We start from the raw sequence: 7,494 nt of genomic DNA on the forward strand, positions 1-7,494 counted from the left end.
CCTGACTTCCCAAGTGTTGCCTATACCAATTCTGGGCCCTGGGAGGTCCTTCTGCAGCTTCAAGACCCGAAAATCCACTCATCACCCTGTCAGTGCCGTTTTCCCACAGTATGCTTGCCATGTAGTGGAAAATCCAATGCATTAGTGGAGTGCAGCTACAATATCAATGAGGTGCCTGTTTGCATCTGGAAGAACCGCCGCAGCAGGAGTCCAGAGCAAAGATTCTCCAACGTCCGAGACCGCCACTCCGACTTTGACGCAGGCCCTACTGTACAGTTGCAGTAATCAACGCATCACCTGCCTGCAGCTGTGGAAGTCGATGCAGCGCCCGGTTTGTCTCCACATTGATCCACAGCACCTGGATCTTCTCATGCATCGCACCTGTGAGGCAAGTTTCCAATTCATCACCCTGCCGAAAGGAGTCGCCTCCGGAAATAAACGCCTAGCTTCTCCTTGCAGTAAGGAATTGATGCAACAAATCTCCTCCGTGCAGCAGACAGAATTGACGCCTTCATTACCCTGGGGATCAAGAACCAATGCGTCCCATGTTTTCTGGTGCCTTCCTCCTTTGTGGCTGTTTTCCGTACTAAAATCAACGCATCCATAGAGTTCTATGGACAGAATTGCTTAAACATTTTGAAAGTGATATTTTAAGGAATGTATGTTGGATTTTTGTTGTTTTGGTCTTTTTTGGTTTAAAGATATTTTATTTTTCTAAACTGGTGTGGTGTCCATTTGTAGGGTTTTCACTGTGTTACTGTTTGGTATATACAAATACTGTTCACATTGCCTCCGAGTTAGGCCTGACTGCTCGTGCCAATCTATCAAAGGGGTGTGCAGGGGTTATCTCGGGTATGTAACTCCCTTACCTGACTAGAAGGAAGCGTTCCTACATGGACAAGACGTTGCCAAATAGAGACCCACATTTCTAACACGTTCTAACATAATTCATTATACTGCCAGCTGGAGCATTACAACCTGCACCTGTCCACAATATACATTGTCTTAGGTGCTGAACACATCTCCAAACAACTCAAGCACTTCTGCGACAACCAGCGTGGTGTCTCAAATTTTTAGTAGGACAAACACCTTCTAAAGAATATATGATGTTACAACGCAAACAATTGCAATGCATGCCTTTACATCGCGGGTTTTACATCGCAGCTACCTTTACAATGCATGAGTTTACAACGCATGCCATTACAATGCATTTTTAGAAACTACCTTTACAACGCATTCCATTACAATGAATACCATTACAACGCATACCATTACAATGCATAATACTTTTAGGGTAACAGTGGGGTATGTTTTGGATAGTGTAGGGGTAAAATTACTATTCACACTCCAGTGAGTGCAACAGTAGTGTATGTGTTGACTAGTGTAGGGGTAAAATTACTATTCCCACTGAAGTGAGTGCAACAGTAGGGTAAGTGTTGGATATTGTAGGGGTAAACATTACTATTCCCATGTACCCCCAAACCCATACCCACCCTAAATCTGAAAAAAACTCCATTACATACCTTATAACGTGTTGTAAAGGCATGCGTTGTTATGGTATGCATTGTAATGGCAGGCGTTGTAGTGACATGCGTTGTAATAGCATGCAATGTAAATGCAATTGCATTGTAACACCCGCATTGTAAAGGTGGTGCGTTGTAATGACTGTATTGTAATGGTTGTTTCCCCTCATAAATTGTATAATATGTACTACAATGCTTCACTGGCAAAGGGAACAAGCTAGGTAGAGTGTGAGCCAGAGTTGTAACTTAGGCTATGACATCTTGCCTACCTGACTACAAATGTGAGCTTGAGATGCAAATGGTTTCTTAAAAGTAAAATGCCACGGTTCCCAAATATGAAGATGTAACGTTGAGTTTTACCCATGGGCCCTTGGATCTTTGATTCTTGCAGTTCCTCAAAGCACATGTGCTGTGAATTGCACATCTTGCTGCTATGTTTTATTATAAATTGTAATTCTCTACTACCATGGACAAGCCTCACATTTTAAAGTTTTAAGTTGTTTAGTTTGTACCATTCCTTTTCCATTGTGCTCTTCCCAATGCCATTTTTCATATTACTACTCAACAACTTGGGTAACCCAATACACCCTTGAATGTTTGGGTGAGACTAATATCAGGTAAAGATGCTTACAAGAGAATTCTTTTATATAATAATCCAGAACTAGATCAAAACAAAACAAGCAAGCATAACAAAACAAATGCTTGCTTGTTTTGTTTTGATCTAGTTCTTAAAAAATCACAAACCTTTTTTGAAGTAAGTTAAACAATTGATTTGATTGAGGCCACTATTTTGGGTCCTCAGAATTGGTTTGTCAAAAAGCTAAAAAGTATTGTTATATAAAATAATTCCTTTGTAGGCATGTTTACCTGATATTTTTCATATTACTATGGTTTGCCACTTTTCCCTGATTTCTGTTCTTCCATGTCCTTTTTTTATTTCAGATGTCCTATCCTCTAATCATTACCTGTTATGGATTATGTGGCAGGCTTCGATTGCACCTGCTGCATACCTTTCCTGTGATGTCGATTCTCATTGTCATGGTGTCTCCGTTTGCTCTCCATCCTCATGAACTTCATCACAGTGTTTCTCGGTGCTGCTTCTAGTCTGCACAGTCCTCCTCTTGGGTTCTTTTCATGCTGCTGCTCTTTACTTCTCCACATGCTCATTCTTCTTCCACAACCTTGTGTCAGTGAATGAGGCTTTTTCGAATGCTGCAGCTGTTTTCTCCGAGTTCCTATGCTCCCTTTTGCTCCTAGTCCCCATACTACTTTCTTGTTCTTTCTACTTGTGCTTTGGGTCATCCAGTGCAGTTCATTAGGCTGTTACCATGGTTGCGTTCTTCATGAGGTATACCAATGTGCCAATATATTTTGCTGATCTTCTGATAATGGTACTGGTCTTCCTAGTGGGAGCCATGCTCCTCTCTAAGAGGATCTACCATACATCACCATGTGTGATTATTTTGCTAGTGCATTATGTAAGATGGTATTTAACTAGATTGTTAAGTAGAGGTGGTAAGTCTATGGGGGAATGTGGGAATGCTGTGTTTTTCTCTGTGTCACATACACCAGTGCCTTACCACCAGTTACTGCACAAAATAGGGACCTTTTCAATAAACAAGTCATAACATTTTTATGGTGCTCTATTAAATTATATTGCTCAGCTGCTCACTAAGCTATAGCTAATTAATCACATAGGCGAAACTTAGTGCATTTACCAATGCTTGTTTGTTTTTATGGCAACAGGAGGTGAAATCCCAGCATCAGCTCAACATTAAGTGATGCTTGGCAAATCTCTTAATTTCCCCGTGCCATAAAAATATAACCTCTGCTTCTCATGTAAAAAGCTTTATTGCTCTTGAGCCAAGTTTCCTCTTCATAAAATTTCAACAAACACCAATTACGCCTTGCACTTTATTCACCAAACTTAGCCGAGGGGGCACTTGGACGCTTTACATTAAAGAAGAAAATGGGATATTTTTAAATGCCTGCCTAGAAGCCACTCCCCCATAAACGCCCATACCAGAACTCAAGACCTACCCCATCAATGTGCTGAGTACCAGCACTTCTCTTTCTCCATTTAGAGAACTAATTACCGGCCAATGGAATAACAGTGGGCAGCAGTTTTCTCATTTTCACGAAGTGAGATACAAATACCAACACATCTTGCATTGCAACAATTTGCTGCAGTTTACACCTACACGATCCATTCCTTACTTCCCGTGGCATAATGCCCAATGATGCCCCTCCACCGCAGAATGTGACAAGGAACCAGAGTCTAGCACAAATCTCTCAGTTACTAATACAACTACAAGACACCTCTCATCAATCTGAAGGCATTGCACACTTTTTTGCTTCCAACGACCAAGACATGTTTTTAGGGATGTCAGGACTTTGGGCCACATGTATTAAGCATTTTTGAGGTCGGAAACAGATGATAGGTCCGTTGCTGACCGCAAAAATGCTTTTACATATGTATGAAACACAAATAGCGATGTTACCAATACGTTACCGAATTACAATTCATGTTTCAGTTTCGGTGTCTGGAAGGGGCGTGTTTAGGGCGTCCCTTCCAAATACTAAATCTGAATGGAAAGTATGAATGTTTTGGGACCGAATTACGGTTGCAAAACATTCATATTTTACCAACTCCTTAAAGAAGGTGGTAACTCATTTGCAAATGTAAATGAATCCCCATGGGGCACTTTTCCCTTTGAGAATGGAAAACACATATTTTTTAAGAGCAGGCAGTGGTCCTACAGACCACTGCCTACTTTTAAATAATGAAACTACAAAGTTTCGTTTTTTCTTTTTAAATGCATCCCGTTTTCCTTTAAGGATTCTATAGCTCTTCCTGGGGAGAAAGGGGGGGGCAACACTTACACCTGAATAGGCAGTGTCCTGTGTCCCACACAAAGTGCTGATTACCCCCTACTGATAGTCTGGGGGATGGGATTAGAATAAAGGGGTACCAGTGCACTTCAAGGGCCTGCTTTGAAGTCACCCCAACTTCAAAGGCACAACTAGATATAAGTACTCGGCCTCTGACCCTACCAAGACAGTACACTACTGGACCTGTGAAGAACTCTGCCAGGAGTAAAGACTACTGTGCTACAAGGATGGCTACCCTGCTTCACTGTTGCTCTGGAAGAACTGCTTTTCTGCTTTGCTGTGCTGCACTTCTGCCTGCTGGTCTCTGACTCACTGAGGACAAGGACTCACTCCATCTCACTTGATTCCAGAGTGACTCCAGAGGTTGGCTGGCTTCGCCATGTTCTGAAGTCTCAGGGTCCTCGAATATTTCCTTCAACCCTGCAACAGCACCTGGAGGCTGCCATTTGAGAGTCCTGCCCAGTCAAGTGGTGCCCAAACAGTCTTGGGTCCTTGAAAGGCGACATCTGCTGTACAAAAGCATCACATTTGACGCATTGACGACTTTGCGCTGATTAAAAGTGACTTACTGCTCTTCGATGCCAACGCAGGAGCTGATCGATGACATTGCTTTGACAGACTGCATGCCTTCCCGTCGCCAGGCAATATGACTCAACGACAAAGCAGTGTCTGCATCGTAAAGGTGTTCACTGACAAAGCCTTCATCACCAGGGTAGATCAGAACTGGCAATGCTTGCTCCATTCAAGGTAGTTTTTCAGCGGGACCTTCATGAGTCCTGTAGTCGTCCTGTCCTCCATCGTGGTTATCCTGAACTTTAGCTTTACTCCAGTCGAGCACAACCTCAAGTAACCCCTAAGCGCTTTTGGACCCTAAGTACTAGATTTTGATTTAATCCTTAAAAATTCATAACTCCAGCTCTACTTATTAGATATTTGCCATTCTGGTCTTATTTTGCTTATTAAAATATAATCTATTGTTCTATACCTGTCACACCTTATTTATTTATTGTATTTATTTATAAAGTTTTATATAGCGCGGACATGACCCACGGGGGTATCAGAGCGCTTTACAGTACAAGATTATCACAAGTTATACATACAATCGGGAATCGCATATAATACAATACAGATGAGGTAGACATTGCTGTTTGATTAAAAGAAAAGGCAAAGCCCGGACATGGCCCACAGGGGTATCAGAGCGCTTTACAGTACATGATTATCATAAGTTATACATACAATCGGGAACCGCATATAATACAATTCAGATGAGGTAGACAATGCTGTTTGATTAACAGCAAAGGCAAGTAGGCTTCTAGGAGTTAAAGGTTTAAGATGACAATTTCTGTTCTTTCCCCTCTGGCCTTATCAGTTGGCAGGTTTCCGTCCATAGGTTAAAATATTCAGTGTATGTTCACTCTCCCTGCTGGAATTTCTTACTCTTTGCTAGGTGTAGATTCCAGCAGGAAGAGTTTGTTGGAAGCAGAGCCACCATACTCGCAAGATCAGGAGAATCTGGCATGATATGAGGTGTAGTGAAAGATTCATTTAATTCCATCTTGAACTGATTATCTAACGATGGGGATGGATGCAATTATACACGGAACATTTTAACCTATGGGCGGAAACCTGCTAACTTATAAGGCCAGAGGGAAAAAAATCAGAAACTAATAACATTCTGGTTAAAGGGAAAAGAAAGATTGAACGATTTGGCACTTGTAATAGGATATTTTGATTACCTTGCATTCAATTATGGTTTCAAGAGTTGATCAGAAAACCCTGACAAAGTCTACATGTGTAGAATGCATTGGCTACGAACGGGCACAAGAAGATGATTTAAAAAAAAAAAATTAATAAAGAAGTCGTTTACAAAAATGAAGATGACAGAGTTTTGAAATATTTGGCACCTGGAGACATGCATTTTTCGAACTTTTTGATGAAGTATTAAAAGTGACAGAAGAATTTATTGTGCTGAGCCAAAAGCTTGATAACATTTGGAGGGAGTTTTCTCCTATATGGGGTGGTTAAGAGGTTGACCCTTCTGACTTGCGCACTCAAGAAATTAGATACAAGTACATTTTCTTCTTATACGTTTCCTGCTTGAAAAATAGGTGCTGGGTGCTTTGCCTCATCCCCTTGTTGTAAATTACTTATTGTTCTAAGCCTGTGTGGATTGTTTTTCGTGGCGTCGTCATTGTGTTAATGTGTGTGTTGCTGAATACTTTACACATTGCCTATTTAGGTTTATCCTGATTGGTCTGTGCCAAGCTACCAGAGGGTGCGCACAGGTTATCTTTTAGTGTGTATCTAGTTTACCCTGACTAGAGTGATGGTAGTTCCTGCATGGACAGGGTGCATGCCTCTTCTAACCAGAAATCCAGTTCTAACAAATACTGCCTTTATATCCAACAAAGGTGAATACTTCTATACGGGAGGACATTTTGAAAGGTTCAACCTTAAGGTTTTTCACCATAGAAAATGTTTACTTCTTAGTTCACTTTTGACTTTGATACGTTCTGCGGAATTCGCTGATCTGTAAGCGTTGCTCTGTAGGCCTTACTTGAATTAAACAGAGAAACAAAAAAAATACCAGCTCCACAGGAGAGGCAGATACTGGGTTAATTTCCTACTCAATACAACACCTAACCAAGGCTGCCCAAGCATGCTTGTATCTGGTTGAGCGGAAATAGCCCAAGTATCCTTGATAATAGAAATGTGTCATTAAAAGGACCCTGGACAAACCAGTCTGACCGGAAATCTTCCATGTAATAATATGAAGATGACCCTTTGGAATGAGTTTGCGAAGAAATTCCTGAAGTGTCTCAGAGTAGGAGACGAAATAAAGGAAGAATTCAGGGAAAATCTGTTTGGATTTCCAATAGTTTAGGGTATCAAGGTTGGGATGGCTAAAAAGGTGTGATCCGCATTAAAGTTGATGGAACCCTGCAGACAGGAATTTACAACCAGAGGATCATGGGAAATGGGGGGAAAATATAAATGTGAAGATATCTCCAATATTGAAGAAATTCATCCACCACCTCTGCTTCTCGATCCGGTCCCCAACTGAAGAACTAGGGAAGTT

Source organism: Lissotriton helveticus, chromosome 2_2 (genome assembly GCF_964261635.1).
Source record: "Lissotriton helveticus chromosome 2_2, aLisHel1.1, whole genome shotgun sequence".
Lineage (NCBI taxonomy): Eukaryota > Metazoa > Chordata > Amphibia > Caudata > Salamandridae > Lissotriton > Lissotriton helveticus.